The sequence below is a fragment of the Stegodyphus dumicola genome, chromosome 5 (assembly GCF_044657685.1).
Source record: "Stegodyphus dumicola isolate Sdum_Otavi_A_Nest chromosome 5, ASM4465768v1".
NCBI classification, from domain to species: Eukaryota; Metazoa; Arthropoda; class Arachnida; order Araneae; family Eresidae; genus Stegodyphus; species Stegodyphus dumicola.
In genome coordinates, this window is record NC_140772.1 from 85,764,180 (window position 1) to 85,783,653 (window position 19,474).

Sequence of the window (19,474 nt, forward strand, 5' to 3'; positions counted from 1 at the left end):
TGCTGTAATCTTGCTGAACTTTAAATGCAAATATAATTTCCAGTGCATATGAAATTTAGAAATGATGCATTCTTTTCCTTCATACAAGATTTTATGTATTGTCACAAATAGTGTCAGAGTAAAGCAGAATTTTAAAAATATTTTCTTGGCAGGTTTAGCAAGTTTCTTTCGTGAGAGGGCATCAGCTAGAAAAAAATAATTTTTCTTTTTTACTTATTAATATCAACTTATGTATATTTTATTCATATATAACACTGCTGTATTAACTAATTTGTATATTTTCATTATGCTTATATTTAGTTTAATTTTTATGTCTACAATAACCTTTCTTTAGTAATATAAATATGTGCATATATCTGTGCACATTTTTTTGTACTTAATATAAGATCTGCTCTAAAGTCTGAGAGTTTGGATGAATTTTGAAGCTGAATTTCAATTCCTAACAGTAATAAATATAAAATTAGCATATTTATTCAAAAAGACAGAAAACAAAATATAATTTATCATTAAAAAACTGAATCTATGTCATCATTAACAGCGTTACACATTTTAAATAAATAAGAATTCTGCCACCCTTTTCATTCTTCTTCTTCTTCTCCTTTTTTTTTTTTTTTTTTTTTTTTTTTTTTTTTTGAAAAATATTTGGTTATTTCTCATTTTATTGCAGAAGTAATCAATTTTCAAATAAGTTAAGCTGTTATTAGTAAATTTTTCCCCTTTAGCAGCCCTTGTGGATGCAGCATTATTAAATTTCTTTTAGTTTCTTCTACTGTCCTGGAAGAAACATGATCCTGAATTGACAGAATTACAGTGAATCCTCTCTAGGATGACCGCACATGGTTCCAGATATTTTAGTCTTTTGTGGAAATGGTTGTCGTAGAGAGGTGATGCCTAGTATTGATATTTATATTTTCAGTTATACTGCTGATTTTTACAAGTGGTCACCACAACATTCACTGTGATTGCATTTAATTGTATTTAAGTGGTGTAGCATCTAAAGAGATTTTTTATATTTATATGTCACTAACAAAAAAATATTATTAGTCACCCCAGTGACAGTAACCATAAAACTTTTAGAAGTACAGTACAAAGTCTTTTAAGGGGGTGTTGAACCCCAAAATCTTCAAAAAATTGTGATTTTGGATTTTTGGATTTTCAAATTCTCTTCACTTTTATCTTTCTAAAAATACCATTCTTTAATCTCTATGAAAATTAGAACTGTATAAAAATCTAGTTTTAATTTGTCATCTACTGCTTTGATCAATGAGGATTTTTACATAAAAATTTTCATAAAAATACGTATTAGGTGTTAATTTCTCCAAACGTGATTTTTTTATACTCAGTGTACCTTTTCTAAGGAACTACTGCTCGCAGGTATGTATCTAAACTTTTTATGGCTTGTTTCTTAGGTTCCCTAATATATACTGAAGTGTGCTTTTTGTTGTGAGAAAAGTGCTAAATTTTACTATGCCTAACAAAATATTATGTAATTTACTCTAAAATTCAAAATGTTTCAAAAGCTCATTTCAGTATAATCAGATAGGTATACTTTAATTACAAAAAATTTCAAGCTTGTATCTACAGCAGATTTTGACAAAAGGTACATCGAAAACGGCCAATTTAACATTGTTGGTTTAGGGGTTTCTGATACCCCTTAATCCAGACTCGTTGGGACTTCGGCGATTCCGTATTAGGTGTTTTTCTGGATTATAGATCATCAATTTAAATCTGCTAAGATGGCATGCAGAAATTATAAAATTAAAAATATGAAACCATAATTTATGAAATAAAGAGCAATTATGATCTAAAGGGTATCAAAATTTACAAAAAAAAAGCTTAATATTTATTTGTTTATTTTATTAAACATTTCTTTCAATGTAAGTTGTTTATGTTGCTTTTTTATGTGCTAATACTTTCTCTTTAATTCTATAAACAGACGTTATTTCTTGTTCAGTTACAAAATCTCGCTGTTCAAGTCCTGTAATTGCTGTGCCGAGAATACCGACTAACTTGTCAATCGAAATTTTTTCGTCTTCACTAACCTCTCTGTTACTTTCTTCATGCCTTTATCCATTTTTTGATTGTAGGACATCGAAACATGCTTTCTCTTTGTAAGCTCCAGAATCGGAACTCTTTTTAACGTAATCGAAAAGTCAAGCTTACTTTTTATAAAATTGCTCTAACAGTCTGCAAAAAATAATAAGCCAAGTCCAATTAGAAGATTAAGGAACAACGCAATCTGCAACATTAACTGAATGGATAATTAGATAATTTTAGCCTATCTTATACCGTCCGTTACACATTAAGCGTGCATGTGCATACATAAAGATATTATGCGCATGCGTAAACGCTTCGCATGCGCAGAAAGTTTGTAGCTTTGAGGTCTGGATTATAGATCATTCCGGATTATGGAAGTCCGGATTAAAAACTTTGTACTGTATTTGATTATGTAGGTTTTGTGTGTATATTTGGGTCTTTAACTCTATCAATTCATATAAAAAATTGCACATATTATCCATGCTTTGGAATACTTCCCCGCCCAGATATAGTAGATTAGGTATTCTGCCTTTTTAGAGGTTTTAGATTTCAATGATACATGGGTCGCACTTCTCCATTGTTTTTCTTTATTTTGGTAACCATTTCATGCTTTGATTTTTACTAGTGTTCTGAATATAATCAAAATCAAATTGGCAAAATCATCAGTGCCATAACTTTGCATCGTCTACTTTATTTAACTTTCTATGTCTACTTTATTTCTGTATTGTAACATTTTTGTGTGTGTTTGTGTGTATCTACGTTGATTTATATCATTCGTGTCTAAACGGTAACCGTTTGAGAGCCACATTTCTAAGAAAAAAAATTTGTGGGCCCACGCATACAATATTTGTTAGCAAATTGAAATAAAATTTAGCTCTATGTTGCTTTGTTAAACTAACTTCTTTTTATTATTAATTTGAATTTGATATGTATAGGTATGTTAATTTGGATTTCGTAAAGATGGAAAAAATTAATGAGATGAATGAATTTGCTTTTTTTGAAGAAGCAAATCAATATCGGGTTCAGGAGACGAGGTTGCAATTCTTAATGCATTTTCAAGATGTTTGTCGATCTTTGTTCTATTTTTGTTTTTTGTATGCTTCATTCTTGAAAGTACTTGTTTACAAATATAGGTACTGCCAAAAGCTGAAGACATTAATAAAGCATGATTGTGAAAATTAGGATACTTATTGCGGGCTAGGTAATCTTTATAAAACTCCAGTGAAGAAACATTTTCAAATTTTTCTTCTAGTTGAATGTCATTTTGCAGTTCAGTGCATTCCATTCGAAGGTAATTTACTTATTTCCAGAGAAAATAGGGTAGAAAATATGTTGAAGTACTCTTCATTTTTTCAAAAATCTTTAAATGTACTTTCAAACTCTTGAATTAAATCAAAATTTAATGCAGCATATTTTACATATGTGCAACTCACTTATGTGCAGCCAAAGTACTAAAATGTGTCAAATCTTTTATTTGATTGTGCCAAAATTGTAACTTTCTTTCAAATGCTGTTATTATTTGGAACATATTATTTAATAAGTTGATTTTTTCCTTGAAATCTCAAACTTAAATCTTTCAAAAAATCTTTCAAATGTTTTGTTAAGTCTAGTGAAAAAAACTAAATTTAAAACCCAATCTTCATCTTCAAATTCAGTCACAGGTTTCCCTTTTGTTTCGATAAATATTTTTATTTCAGTTCTTAAATCGTAAAATTGTGTGAGCATTTTCCCCTTACTGAGGCATCTCACTTCTGTATAATAAATAACATCTGCAAATTCAGTGCCTATTACCTTAAGAAATGTTCTATGATAAAGTCTTTTTGCTCATATAAAGTTAATAGTTTTTATAACAATGCTTAATATTTCCATTTAAAATTTTTTTTTCACATTAATTGTCCTGATGTACAATATAATGAATGGTATGCCATTAAGATCATATTGCTGGCAGCGACGGTTTTACCATTTTAACAAGTCTCCCCTTTTTACCAACCATGGCAGGGGCTGCACCGGTTATGATAGCTGATAAATTTTTCACAGGTAAAGAAAACCTTTTCAGCGGCGTTTTTAATGCATCGCATAAATCTACAGACTTAGTTTTGTCCTTTAACGATACTAAAGCAACCATTTGTTCTGTGATATAATGTTCATCGATTCCTCTGATAAAGATGCCAATTGTGCCGTATCAGAAGTGTTAGTGCTTTTGTTCATGGCTAACGAATAAAATTTTAAATTGATGCATTTCCTTTTTAAAGACTCTTATATTCTTGTGGCTATAGTTTGGTGTGATAAACTGATTTTAGAAAAAAATTTTCAGGGCAAATTATGTTTGCTACGCTTTCCATACATTCTTTTATAAATTCACCATCAGTAAAGGGTTTTGATTTTTTCGCTAATAAATATGCTGTGACATAAATTGCTTTTGCAGTGTAGTTATTTTGAGTAGCTGTCTTTTTTTAAAAATTTTGTTCAGACGATAGCTCTTTTTTTAGTTCTGTTATTTTATCTTTACGGCAAATGCCGTATGGCATGTCTTTGACTTAATGTCGTTTCAAACTGTAGTCTTTATTTAAAGACTGGCACAAAGTGATTTACTATTCTTCTCAATAAAAATTATTTTTACATCTAATTTTCATTAAAAACTCTTTTTTTCAGCTTCAATTTTTCTTTTTTATGTTCTGCTTGTTTTTTTGGTACTATTTGGTTTTGGGGGCCGTAAAAAAATTGCAACGAAAATGTATGCGTGAAAGCACCAAATCTAGCAAACACACCCATTTAACAGCGTGCCAAATCTAGCATGCGCGTTGATTTCGGATTGCATAAGTTTATATAGTTCTATATTTCTTAAGATGCCATTGAAATAGTAGTTTGATTTTAATTCCTTTTTTGATAACCTATGGATTTAATAATTTGGGAATTGCCCATGATGAAAAGTCTGCGATAGAATTTTGGGTAAAGTGCAGAATCACCCACTGCTTGATGCGTTTTTAAGAACTGCGCATACTCGGTATCCATGTACTCAGCGACTTATTTTCGCTTAAAAAAATCCCAGAATTGCACAAAAATGGCACTGCGCACACCCTTGACTTTATCTATGTACACATCGACCTATTGTCACTTGAAAAGTAAAAGAAAATTGACAAAAATCCAATTGTTTTTACCCTTGTAAAAAGTGGCAAACAAATAAGTAGGCAATTCTGCACTTTACCGAGAATGTTTTCAAAGAAAAGGCATCATTCATTATAGAAAATTATGTTTGAACAACCAACGAGATGGTATAATGCTTTAGCGATAACTAGGTAGCGAAATATTATATGAACTTAACCTTTCATCTAAATTAAAACATCAATATTAGATAGTTATTTACTATTATACTTCCTTTCTTGCGTTAGGGTTGCCACAATTACTTTTGGCAGCATTGGCATCAACAATAGTTTGGCGATTTTTACGGCCATCAAAACCGAATAGTACCCTTTTTTTAATGATATGGAGGCCGTCTAAAAAAATTATATATTTTAATTTTATAAGCAAATGTCCATAATGACTATACATACCTGCCAACTTTTACGAATTTTTCGTAATTTTTACGAAAATGCATTTGTCTTTACCATTTTACGATCATAGTCAATCCATTTTTTACGATTTTTTTCCTTTTTCAAATGTGTTAGTGATTTTTGTCGAAATTTTAGAATTTTTCACCAATTCAGCGATTTTTGCCAATTGCATCGTGTTTTACCGCCAACTACCGATTACTTCAAATCCAATAACCTGCGGTTTCTCCCAACTCGCCGCTTAACCAGCCAATCCAATGCGCTGAACTTGTTTCTCCCACTCTTTTCTTTTTCGAATTTTCTTAATACGTCATTGTTACAAAATGAGTTAAAAAAAACGTATTCTCAATATTTTCGGCCTGCCTACAAAGCCGAATTCCAACAATTAAAGAATCCTTCAAAGGAAATAACTATGCATTTTGCAACGTGTGCGTGGTGTGACTTCATCATAAGTCACGGTGGAATAAGCGACATTGTGAAGCATGTTAAGTCTATAAAAAGCATGAAGTCAATGCTTCGGCTTCGACAACGTCAAAGAAAGTGGATGATTTTTTTTTCAAATTCGGCTGCCGATGTCATTTTGGCAGAGTGTTTGTTTACTGCATTCCTCATCGAACACAACGTGCCGCTAAGCACTGCCGATCACGCCGGTCAACTTTTCAGACAGATGTTTCCCGACTCCAAGATTTGGTGCAGATAATGCTCACGTCATGGTGGATGACAAAAAGGGTGTAGCCTCTTTCCTCAAAAAAGAACAAAATGAATTAATTGTTATTGGATGCCCATGCCACTTAATTAATTTGGCAGCAGATTGCCTCCTTGGTAATTAATGAGTTGAAACAACATCCCAATATCAAACTGCATTTCATTTGGTGCAGATAATGCTCACGTCATGGTGGATGACAAAAAGGGTGTAGCCTCTTTCCTCAAAAAAGAACAAAATGAATTAATTGTTATTGGATGCCCATGCCACTTAATTAATTTGGCAGCAGAAAAAGCTGCAGCTGCTTTACCATTAAATATTGACCAGCTTCTGATTAATGTGTTTTTCTATCTGGAAAAAAGTGTAAAAAGGAAAGAAAACCTAAAGAATTTCCAAGAACTGTGCTCTGGTGAAACAAGAAAAATTCTGAAACATGTATGAACGAGATGGTTATCCTTAGGCAGACCGCTGGGAAGGTTTATTGAACAGTGGGATGCATTTCTAAAATATTTCCACGAAGAGACCAAAACAAAACCACAGATCACATCAAATTTGTCGGCATATAAGATTCCGAAAACCAACTTTGCTTCTAATCAAAATGCTTTAAAAGGGAAAAGCCAACACACAGAATCAAACCCTTTAAAAAGAAAATGCTCAGAAGACTCCTCAAAGGTCAACTTTGTTAAAGAAGTTGAAGGGAAGAAGAAACAGTCTTCTATTAGCCAGGAGGAAAGGATTTTCTATCTTCTTTCTTTGGATTTGAACAAAGCATTTTGTAGTTTTGTGTTAAGTACCATTAAGATTTTTGAAAGTGTAAATACCCTTCTACAATCAGCTTCGCCAAAATCTCCTCTGCTTATCCAAATTCTTAATGATCTTTTGAAAGAACTTTATACTAAGTTTGTAAAACCGTCCATTGTGAAAAACAGTATGTTGATTCGTGTTGCCTATAATAGTTTGGCAAATCAAAAGGATGACAATGATCTTATAATTGGAAATCAAACCAGGAACTTGTAAATTCTTTAAAAGATCATGTGAAAAAATTTTTTCAATGTGTTAGAAAGTACTTTTCCTCAGCCTGTGATTACATTGTAAGGAAGTTTCCTTTGCAAAATGAAGTTCTTTTAAATGCTGAAGTGGCAAATTGGAAACAAATTGAAAATTCATCTTTTGAAAAGATTTGTTTTTTTATTGATAAATTTCCATTTTTGTTAACAATTAAAGAAAATGAATGCCATAATGATGCTTTAGATGAACTACAGAACCAATTTTCTGCTGCACGGTTTGAAGACTTTGCCAGTTCTGGAGAAGATAGACTTGATGTCCTCGTTGGTACCTTAAAAAGAATAAAAAGAGCTGATGGTACACCAAAATATGATAGACTAGCAAGTGTTTTATGTGCTATTCTCCTAACTCCACACAGTAATGCTGAGTGCGAAAGAGTCTTCAGTGTTGTGAAGAAAAACAAAACTATGTTTCGTTCTTCAATTTCACCAAAAACTCTAGAAAACATTTTAATTGCTAAATGTTATGAGGAAACTAATTGTTATGACAGGAAGTTTTCCAAAGAATTTTTGGCGAAAGCCAAAAAATGCACTCTAAATTCATTGCAATAATTTTTTTGTGTAACATTAAGTTCTTGTTTTATGTTTCCTAATAAATTTTTTAGTTACTACATAATTGAGATTTACTAATGTAAGTACAATTTTCTTTTTTCTATTTGTATAAATTGTTATTTTTTTTTAATATCAAAGCATGATATTAATTCTTCGTGTTCTTCTGAATTTTGGAGAAATCTTCTGAATTTTTATCTTTAGAGGTTGGCAGGTATGACTATGAATTATTCATACCCTTTTAAGAGTTTGATACAAGAAATAGGAACTTAAAATGCTGTGCAATATACTGCATACAAATATTGTCGTAAATTTGTATACATTTTTAAAAGTTTAACGATTGCAAAAAGGTGTTGACTGTTAACAGTTGATTATTTTTAGAAATATAAAATCGAGTGGATACACACATAATTAAAAACGTAAATTCTCATGTGGTAAAATATACCACATGGAACGGTTTTAGTATGTATTTAAATATTTTACAAGTTGTGAACTTTTGTGAATTGCAAAAGTATAAATTGAACTACATACTAACTGCTTTGTATAGCTAATAATATTACTTGTACTTACTTATTGTTATTACTTATAAACCTGAAATTCTGGCCCTGCAAATAACAAAGACAGTTCCCGCCAAGAATAAAAGAAGCAATAGTACTCCCTTACAATGATATAAACCGGTAGCACCATCTAGTTGCAAAACCAGACGTGAAATATGAATCAGCAGGATCCGTATTGAAAATAAGAGAAATAAACTTGCGCAGGCTATTTTCACGTGACCCGTGTTACGAGACGGATCTTGCATCCTGTGGAAATCGTGGGAGCTGTACATGGAGGGTTTTTAATACGTCATGACATACTAAGATGTTTTTATTTAACTCTTTTAAAATAAATGTCCAAGAATATTATATATGAATCAAATTCAAACATTTATTTTTTAATAAAAATGTGTAAATTTATTTATGAAAATTTATTAAATTTATTTATGAAATTCATACTTTCATAATTTGCATTTGAGCCACATTTTAAAGGCTGTTGGGGCCACACTTTAGATACCCATGTTTTGCATGATAGTCTGTCGTATCATTTTGTATGACATAATTCATCCCGGTTATTTAAGTATATCCACATTTTACCACTTAATCCTACAAAATCAGCCCATGCCTTTTCTATACTTGCACCTGATAGTAAATTTCTTTTTAGGATTGAATTATATAACACATTTTCTAATTCAGGCAAATTTATTCGATTGCATACTTTTGATGCAAATTTTTTGCTACCTTTTTCAATACTTCACTTTCAAAATTTTGTCTGGTAGTGACATACATATATTATATATTTTTTCAAAATTTATCATTTCTGTTATTGCATAAATAAGTTGAAACTGTTCTTTTTATCAACCAATTAAATTTTTCTGCATTACATCCTTTATCTGTAATTGACTAAATAATTTCTGCTAATACAGGGTGACATAGAATAACGGGGATTTTGGAAATTTGTAGTGGCAGTAGTGCGGGACAGTGACCTATTAAGCAAGTAAATGCTATCCCATTTTATTAACCATGGATCAGTGAAACGGGCAACAGACATGATTCCTAATTATTCACAAATCCTAATGAAGTTCATGGCCGCCCTGTACCCACTATTAAGTTGGTAGTATGGTGTGCTGTTTCATTATATGGGATCATCGAATTTTGATTTTTACTTCCTTGGTCGAAGTAAAAAGGAAGTATTGTAATCACAAAAAAATTCAGCCATCATATTTCAACAGAAATTTCCATTTTGATCGCTATCGAATGCAATTTAACAAAGTTTTTGCATGACATCTGTATGTAAGGACTCTTTTGCCCCCCAAAAATATGAAACTGATTTAAAATGAATTCTGAAGAGAATTTTTCTTGGTGGCTTTGCGTACTTATGTATCTTGCATAACTAAAAGCGAGTAGCCTCAGAACATACAAATTTTGTATATAGGATTGCTATAACATGTAGATGTGCACCTCGTATTTTGGTTGCAGTCGGCTGCACCAAAAAAGTATATAAATATATGTATATGTATATCCACTCTGTTACTCGTCTCGGTAGTCTGTTTCTTTATTCTTATATGTTTGTAAATTGCGAGTTTTTTTCCTAATATCTGAATATATTTGTTCTTATCTTCCGGTTAAGGTTTTTATGCCTTTAGTAAATCTGCATGCATTATTTGTTGAATTATCAATGATTTAAAAGTTTAAGTGCCACTAAGGCTAATTATTTTTGTCATGTCAGCCATGTTTGTTTATGTTTGAAATTTGGCAGAATAGTATATTTGTTTCCAATCTAGAGAAAGTAAGCTTTGCAGCAACAAAGATAACACCTTTTAGTATGATGAATTAAATCATGCTTAATCCATTCTGAAATTTATTCGAGGAAATGTTTAAGATTTACTTTGTAATTTTAATGTAGATATTTTGAGTTTTTATGTACTTTTGCCTTGTCGCGAAGTGAGAACTCAATTAATTGAATGAGAAATACTGAATCATCTGTGGAAAACTTTTGTTGTTTGTTTGTTTGCTTAATTTCTTTTATACATCGTTCTAGATTTATTATAGTATTTTAATAGAACATGTGTCAACGCTAATTCGATTTAATAAATTTTGCGCATTCTGAGCTATAAAATGAATGAAATGAAACACTGTTAAGCGAACCTAGCGCCAGAGTGTTGCTGTGGTAAAGAAATGTAGTGAATTTTAAAGAGTGCATTTATTCTCTATTGTGGTTTATGCGCTATTGACGAAGTAGATTGAATTCAATCCAATAAGTTTAAATAAAATGCAAGAAAAAATGCACATCATTTAATATTCCATGCAAGTCATGTGGTGTACACATCAGATATTTTTTATTTATTTATTTATTTTTTTTTAATGAACGGGATCACAGTAACTGTCAATGCGGATCGTTAACGTTTAAATGTTACAATCTTTTGTTACACCTGAATTGAACAATTTTCCTCACATTCAAGAAATTTGGTTTCACCAGGATGGAGCGACATCACACACTGCACAACAATCAATGGAAGCTGTGCGAGAGTTCAGTAACCATGTGGGCTCAACATTTGATAACATTCCCTGTCCCCCTAGATCGCCAGATTTTTCTGTTTGTGATTTTTTTTTTGTGAGCTATCTCAAGAGTAAAGTGTACATGACTTGGCAAAGAACTCTCAATGAGTTAAAAGAGATAATTCAGGATGAAGCCAGAGCTGAGCTGTTGCAGCGGTCAATGAGAAATCTCAACAGTAGATTTCAAGAATGCATTCATTGAGGAAGATGCCATGTAAAAGACATAATTTTTTTTTAAAAAAAGATAAATTCCATTAAATTAATTCTTAAATGGCGAATTTTAAGGTTTGAATTACTATGAATAAAATGTTTTGCTTCCATCACTCTTAGTTTTATTGTATTGTTAATAAGTTCCCCCCCTTTTTTTTGTGTCACCCTGCATTAATTCTTTAAACTGGCCCTTTGGGTCATTTGGTTTAAACTTTTGGTTTTTATTTAAACTTTTCTTATATTGTGCAATTAGGTGTTCAAGTTTAATTACATCTATCATAAGGCCCTATTTTCATATTTCTTATTTTTTTATATTTAGTTTTATTTCCAGCTATATTATGCCCTGCATTTGTGCTAATGGTATTAAATACGCCTAACTTGATCTCTTCTAAATCGGCATTTACCTGACAAAATCGACTTTCTTCTTTACCAGTTCTTCAGCTTTTTTTCCAACGTAAACTCCGTCCTTCAACCTGTAAATCAGCTGTGTTATATCCCGGAGACTTGAAATCCTTTAAAAAGATTTGCTAAGTAGCATCCAACTTTAGTCAGTTTGTTTGTAGTCATTTTTATCTTTGTGATGAACAACTCTATATCTTCATCCGGTGCATACCTAATGTTGAAAAATTCATCTAGTAGCTGGATTACTCATATTCTTGCTTTTGGTTTAAATTGCTTCCATAGAACCTTCCAAGACCTTGACTACTGCGCATATGCGCGTGCACAAGTGCAGAATACGTTTTTACCTGCGCGTTTAATGTATAACGGACGGTGTAAGCTAAAATTATCTAATTATCTATTTCAGTTAATGTTAATGATTGCGTTGTTCCTTAATCTTCGAATTGGATCCCTCTTATTATTTTTTGCAGACTGTAAGAGCAATTTTATAAAAGTAAACTTGAAATTTCGATTATATTAAATAGAATTTCCGATGCTGGAAATTCCAGAGGATCTACAAAACGAAAGTATGTTTCGATGTCCAACAAACAAAAAGTGGAATTGCTCCAAAAAATGGATAAAGACATGAAGAATGTGACAGAGAGGTTAGTGAAAACGAAAAAATTTCGATTGACAAGTTAGTCGGTATTCTCGGCACAGCAATTAACGGGACTTGAACAGCGGAACTTTGTAACTAAACAAGAAATTATGTATGTTTATAGAATTAAAGAGAAAGTATTATCACATAAAACGAAGCAACTTAAACAAATAAATATTAAGCTTTTTTTTTTTTTTTTTTTTTGTAAATTTTGGTACCCTTTAGATCATAATTGTTCTTTATTTCGTAAATTACGGTTTCATTTTTTTAATTTTAGAATTTCTGCATGCCATCTTACGAGATTTAAACTGATGATCTATAATCCGGAATCGCCAAAGTCCCGATGAGTTTGGATTAACGACTTTTGACTGTAGTAAATATATATCGGAAATTCTATTTCATATAATTGAAAGTTCAAGCTTACTTTTATAAAATTGCTCGAACAGTCTGCAAAAAATAATAAGCCGTATCCAATTCAAAGAGTAAGGAACAATCTGCAACATTATCGGAATTAGATAATTTTAGCTTAGCTTATACCGTCCGTTATACATTAAACGCGCATTAGTAGAAAGTTTGTAGCTTTGAGATCCGGATTATAGATCATTCCGGATTATGGGTATCTGAATTAACGACTTTTGACTATAAATATATCCTGACATGTCATCAGTTACTCAGCGGCAACCACAGTAATTTACTACTGACTGGCTTCTGATCAGATTTGCATGAGAAGGAAAAAAAAAAAAAAAAAACATTATGCCAACGTATACAGCTATCTGTTTTTGTTTTTAAAAAGCGCATTGCACTCAGGCCAAGATGCGTATGCTACATCAAACCTGGCTGCTATATAAATATTTTTTGGCAACATCATGGATTGTCGTATAATTGTTCGGGCGGCATTCTAATTTGTTTCATGAATACCTTTTTGCAACTTTTCAGCAAGGAATGTTAATAACCTGAAAGTATGAAAATGAATGTTAAATAAAAGTTGAGTAATTTCAATCATCAAAATTTTGCCCAGGGTGCATGCAAACCATAACATACAGCAAATATAATGGTAATCCATCCTTTGGATATGCTTTTTGATGACATCATTCCTTATCTGGTCAAAGTCAACACTTTGTTGCAATTTGAGGTTGAAACTATGCCTGTATATTGTTTGTTTATGATTTGCTTTTAGCATTGGATCAAGATTTAAGCATAAAAAAATCTCATTAATTCTAAAATGCATTTTGTGTGTTACCATGAGACTGCATTTCTTACTTCACATGTGATGAGTTTATTGTAGAAGATGATGCAGCATTTTTGGTAGAGTGTTTGACTGTTGCATGTAGGATAATCTCTTTAAATGTTTATGAATAATGAATTCATTCAAAATTCATAGCAAGCAAAAAAAAAAAAAAAAAAAAAAAAAAAAAGCTTCCAATGAATAAATTTCGAGGAATTAATCAGTTATTGCAAATAGAAAAAGGAATCTGTCTGAAGAAAAATAAAATCTGATTTTGAAATTAAACTAGTGAAAATTTGGAACTGAAAAAATGACCCAAATAAATTATATCTTGATTTCATATTTATTTATTTTAATATATAAACATATTTTGTGTTTTTGTATGAAAACTCATTGTTTGTCAAGGAAGAAAAAAATCTTTCTTATGTGCATATATTAAATTCAGCAAAATATTTTGCTATGATTATAAAATTGCTCAATTTTTTATCACTTAAGGTAATAGAGTACTTGAGAACAACCAAGAAGGAACATTGTTTCGAAATACTTTAAAATCTATAAATTTTTAGTCAACCATTTATGTGTAAAGAGAAATGAAAAACAGTATATAGTAGTATAACAGTTGTAAAATTAAAATATGGTATTAATATTTAACCTGATCTCAATAGCAAGAGCCTGATAGTGGGTCGGTGAAAAAATAGATAATTTAACACTTTAACTTGGGGCAGAATGATCAACATTACCTTATGTGTTATGTAAACACCAATTAATTTGCCTAGAAATTTCTCCATGAATGCTTGCCTTTTAAAGTTGATGTATTCTGTCTAGAGAAAAGGGGACCAGCTTTACATCTCTTGTTTTACTCAGCCAATTAAGGAAATTCAACTTGCATTTTTCATGTCTTAAAAGCATGACTTAGGATATACCGGTCGTCTCAGAAATGCATCGACATACTTTTAGGGAAGGTAGGGCACATCATAAGAATTGATAATTGCATAGTAACTCATGACTGGAATTATCATTGTACACTGCAAGGTGGTGCTCTGCGTGAGAGCACTGGAGGGAAAAGTGAAGATTTCCTCATTTAAGCAGCCAGCATATGAAGAGCATACAATGGTATATGAATGGTAAGTTTGCAGACATCCACTTAGTGTGCATAAGTAAAGGCAATGAGCTGCTGAACAAATTTATTGAGAAAGCTTTGCAGGCAGGTGTCAACTACGCCACAGTGTGCTTTCACATGTGCATCGAAATTTGTGTGAGTATGTATCATTGAGAAGTAGTAGGACTAATGAGGACAGGCCACGATTGATGTGTCCAGTCGTTATGGAAGAAAGTGTGTTGGATGCCATTGAGACTTACTCCAGCCCCAGCATATGTTCTGTTGTCTCTACCTTAAGAATGTCTTGTTGCAGTGTATAGCGTGTTTTGAACGCAGAGTCCTTACATACCTTTCATCTTCAAAGGTTTCAGTTATTGCTTCCCGATGCTGCTCATCCTGCATGTGTGCGTTTTGCATGGCATATCAGCAACAGTGTCCAAGATGTGAATTTTTCCAGCTTATGTGTTGTTCACTTATGAGGCTATATTCAATATAGTGGTGTATTTAGCCAGCATAATCCACATTTGTGGGCTCAAGAGAACCCCACAATGCGGTGGCAGAACACTTCACAATAAATATGTGGGCAGGTTTGGTTGCTGCCTGCTTAGTTGGGCCGTACTGTTTGTCATCCCATATAACTGCCACAAATTATTGGATCTTTCTGGATTAGGGTCTTTCTGGCTTACACAATGATGTTCTAGCAAATGTGAGACGCAACATATAGTTCCAACATGAGAGGGTGCCTGCTCATTTTGGACTGGGTGTTCCATAAGCATTTGTACAGATCACTCCCACGTCGATGGATTGGGCAGGGTAGGTCGTGTTCCCCTATTTCCATGCTTGCTTGATTTCTTTCTGTGGAGAGCCCTCAAAGCTATCGTGTATCATGATTCTGTAGAGCCTGAAATGGATCTTACTGCAAGACTAGTCTGCACTGCTGCTACAATGAAAGAAACTTCTGTTCAACTATGTCCAGCAATCAGTGTTCTGTCAGTGTCAGGCCAAGAGCACCTGTTGTAACATTAGAGCTGTATTAATCTCTTATACCATTTGTGCTCATGATGCCTTTCCTATCTTGTACCTATGCTACCACTTATCTTGATGTTTCTGGTCGTGGGTTGCTGTGTAATTGTTAATCCTTTTGATCTCTACCTTCCCTACAAGTTTGTCACTACATTTTTTAGACACCCTGTGTAATAGATTTCTATGTAGTACAGTAAAAGTCAGAAATCCGCAAAGCTTGGGACTAGAGGTTGTGCAGATTTTAGAATTTTGCGGATTTCAGGACAGAAAAGATAAATCATAATATTCAGAATAAAATTGCAAATAAGGTGTATTAGATACATTTAATTAACTTATTATATACATTATTGCAATAACTTATTATATGCATTAAATTAGTATTACATATATAAACTGATTATATATACACAGCATTGAGGTTTGCCAATTTCGCCTCATGCAAAGATTTCCGGTGTTATAATCACTGTTGCTGTAAAATTTCAACAGCTTTTCTTTATTTTTCCGTGTATCGTACACAATTGTATCGCAGTTCCATACGATTCTGCTATAAAATGCACCTATCTCCATCTTTCTCAGAATTTGCACTTTTTGCATTACTGTCAATAAAGCGTATTTACGTTTCTCAACGTTGTAAGCAGTAAAATCATGAGTGTGTTTCTTATCTGTTATTTTATTAAAAAGGGCTGAAATTAAAAATATTCTTAATTTATCCACAAAATATCCGGATAAGAAAAAGGCAGCACTAAATAATCTTGTGAAATAGCAAAGCTTAAAAAATATAACAACGTGAATCGTGAACTTGAAAGAAGAATTGAGTGAATCGTCTGGCTTCTTACCTCGATGCAGATTAGAAGAGAAAAAAACTTTTATCATGATGTCAATAATTTGGTATTTACGTTATGACTCATTATTATTCGGTAAGTATTTTTTCTTCGATATTTCGTACTCATTGTTGTGGTTTCCGGAACCTATAAACTGAATGTTTATATTTTGAGAGGCAATGTGGATTTCAGGTCGGCAGGTTTTTGGTATTTGACTTTATTGCTTCTAGCATACTATCCACAACTGATGCAAAATTTGACTTTTCTGAAAAGGTATGCCAATTTTTTCCATATTTTGATTCTGTATTTCAACTGATGCCAAAATACAAAGTTTTGTAAAGATTACAACAGCATTTGTTTAAAAATTAGCAATCAAAATTGTTAATTAAAAATAAATACATTTTGCATTCATTTAATAATATCAACTTTTAAATTAAACTTAATTTATTCTTTCATGATTTGAAATTTAAGCTTAAACAATAACTTAAAAAATATTTTTTTTCTGATTTATTTTAAAAATTTGTATTTTTGAATAATTTTTAGAATATTGAAAAAATTTTGAGTTATAACAAAATTTTTGTCATCTTAAAGTAGATGTATTTCTAGGCATGCTTGCAAAAAATTTGAATCTTTATTCAAAATTTCCCAAGATACACATGAATTTATAAATTAGCACATTTTGAAATTTGCATATTTGTTCTAAGTGATAAAAATGCCAAATATAGTTTACTCACTTTGTTATAGTCTTCAATGAATTACAACAATTATTTTGGACCTTAAATTTAAAAAAAAAAAAAAAAATTATTAATTAGAAACATTTTTATTCTCACTTTTATTGATAATACCTAATAAATATTTATTAATAGTATATGAAAAGCTATTTGATCACTTTCTTAGCAAACTGATAGAATATTAGTTTATAGCTCTTTCCAATGTTATAGTCTGATATTGTGAAGGCTGTGTTGCTGATTGATTCAGCATGTTTATTGAAGTTCTTCGATGACTGTAAAAGTGTTTTGGCGCTGTCCTGGGAATACTGGCTAATAAATTGTGTTTTGATACTTCATCAAGTGCTGTCGCCATTATTCACTCTAAATCCAGGAACCCGTAGGTACGAAAGAAGGAAGAAAAAACGCAGCAGTATATTAGCTTATTATAGTTTGTTATTTTGTTTTGTTACCTTATTTAATATGCAAATATCATAATAAATGGAAGTTTATGAAAATGGAGAGTAAAATAAGTAAGTATACAAATTCAGCTAATAAATGCTATTTAAATACAAGTCTTACAGATATGAAGTTCGACACTGCCCAGATGGTTAAAAAAGTTAAACAAGTGTTTAGATTAAGTGACATGGAGTTAATTGTACTAGTTAAGGTGGGGGAAAATGCTGCAGTTTTAAATTTTGAGCTAAGCTGACTTAAAGAGCTGAGAATGAAGCAGATTATTTTTAGTCTTAAGTTATTCACTCTAAAGCCCTGCTATTGCCCAATGATGCTTCTTCTCACAGGTCAATAACCACTTTGTAGTGCCACTCTCCTGAATGAAGCAGATTATTTTTAGTCTTAAGTTATTCACTCTAAAGCCCTGCTATTGCCCAATGATGCTTCTTCTCACGGGTCAATAACCACTTTGTAGTGCCATCATCCCAAGCATTCATTAGTCCCAGTTGCAATTAGTTTTGCTTCTCTAAAACTAAAGTGCTTTTAAGGGTTTTTTTTTTTTTTTTTTTTTTTCCCCCTGTCTTGGAAATTTAAACCATTAAAAGAAATGCAATATTCTACTCTTAGAGCTGTGCCGAAAGCAGAACTGTACAAGCCTCTTTTTTAATCACCTCTTCTTTTGTATGAAGGAAGTTACCTGAGTGTAAAATTTGCAACATTTCTTTTTTTCCCCTCTTTTCTTTCTTTCTTTCTCCCCCCTTTTTTTTCGTTTGTGTGTGTGAATACACACTGGTTACTTAATTGCAATACTGTGAATGAAAACTTTGGTTACTTGAACTTCGGTTTGTTGAAATTTTGACAGAATGAATGTGATAGCTAGAAATTTAAGAGATAAGCAAATATCAAAATATTCTATTATATATGGTGCAGGATTGCCACATTACCAGAAAAAGTCAGGGAATTCGAAAATTGACCAAAAAATTCAGGGAAGGTACTTTTCCGTTTTGCCGGCGCGAATTTCGCTAAGCAAACTTTATTGGCAACAACATACAGTATACACATAAAAAATATTAACAAATTTTAGTTCTTAAGAATTTTTTTTTTGAAGGCATAAACATTTTAATATCATTTAAAATTTTGTAAAAAGACATTAATTTTAGAATTTACTATACTTTTATGGTTCAACATCTTGATTTGCCGGTTCAAATCACGTGACCCCAAGTGATCTCACCTTACGTAAACTACACTACAAAAATCTAATTCTCTCAGTAATTACCTACATTAATTTCAAGTTAAATCTTAATTTGCAATTCAAGTCTAAATGCAAGAATTATTTTAATTCATACGAATAGCTTACTCAGAAATTATGTAAAATCGCAGTGCTTCGCTTTGCTAGTGCGTTCTCATTAGAATGATGAATTTAACCCTTGACTTTGCCTTTTCTATATTTTCGACTTGGGGTGAGCGGTGTGATTGCATCCTGAGTTAATTACCGTGAATGGCCTTAGGGCATAAAATTGAACTACCTGGTAAAAATTCTATGTAATTGTATGTAAGTATTGAAGGAAACAATCAATCTGATAAGAAATGGCTGTGACTTGTTTTGAAAATGAGGCATAAAAAGTTACTAGCAAGGATATTCCGCTTGGCATCAGTGGTATCGTTGTTGGCGACTTTACTGCCTGCACCAGCAAACGAAAAAGTACTGTCAGGGAATATAAATATTTTACTCAAAATCTCTAAAAGCCGGAGAATTTCATACGGCAATCTCCCCAAAAAAGCGGGGTTTGCCAAAGCTCCCTGAAGATAATAGGCGGCTATTTCAGGTGGCTTTGGGTTTGCGTCGACATTGGAAGTGATCACTCTCATGGCGAATTGTGTATCTCGCAAGCGTCATTTGG

At 32.0% G+C, this 19,474-nt stretch overlaps 1 protein-coding gene across 4 annotated transcripts in view; it reads left to right on the top strand.

The window, feature by feature from the left end:
* Positions 1–19,474, top strand: part of flfl (serine/threonine-protein phosphatase 4 regulatory subunit 3 flfl) — a 135,813-nt gene that overhangs the window by 36,517 nt on the left and 79,822 nt on the right. The window lies entirely within an intron of this gene.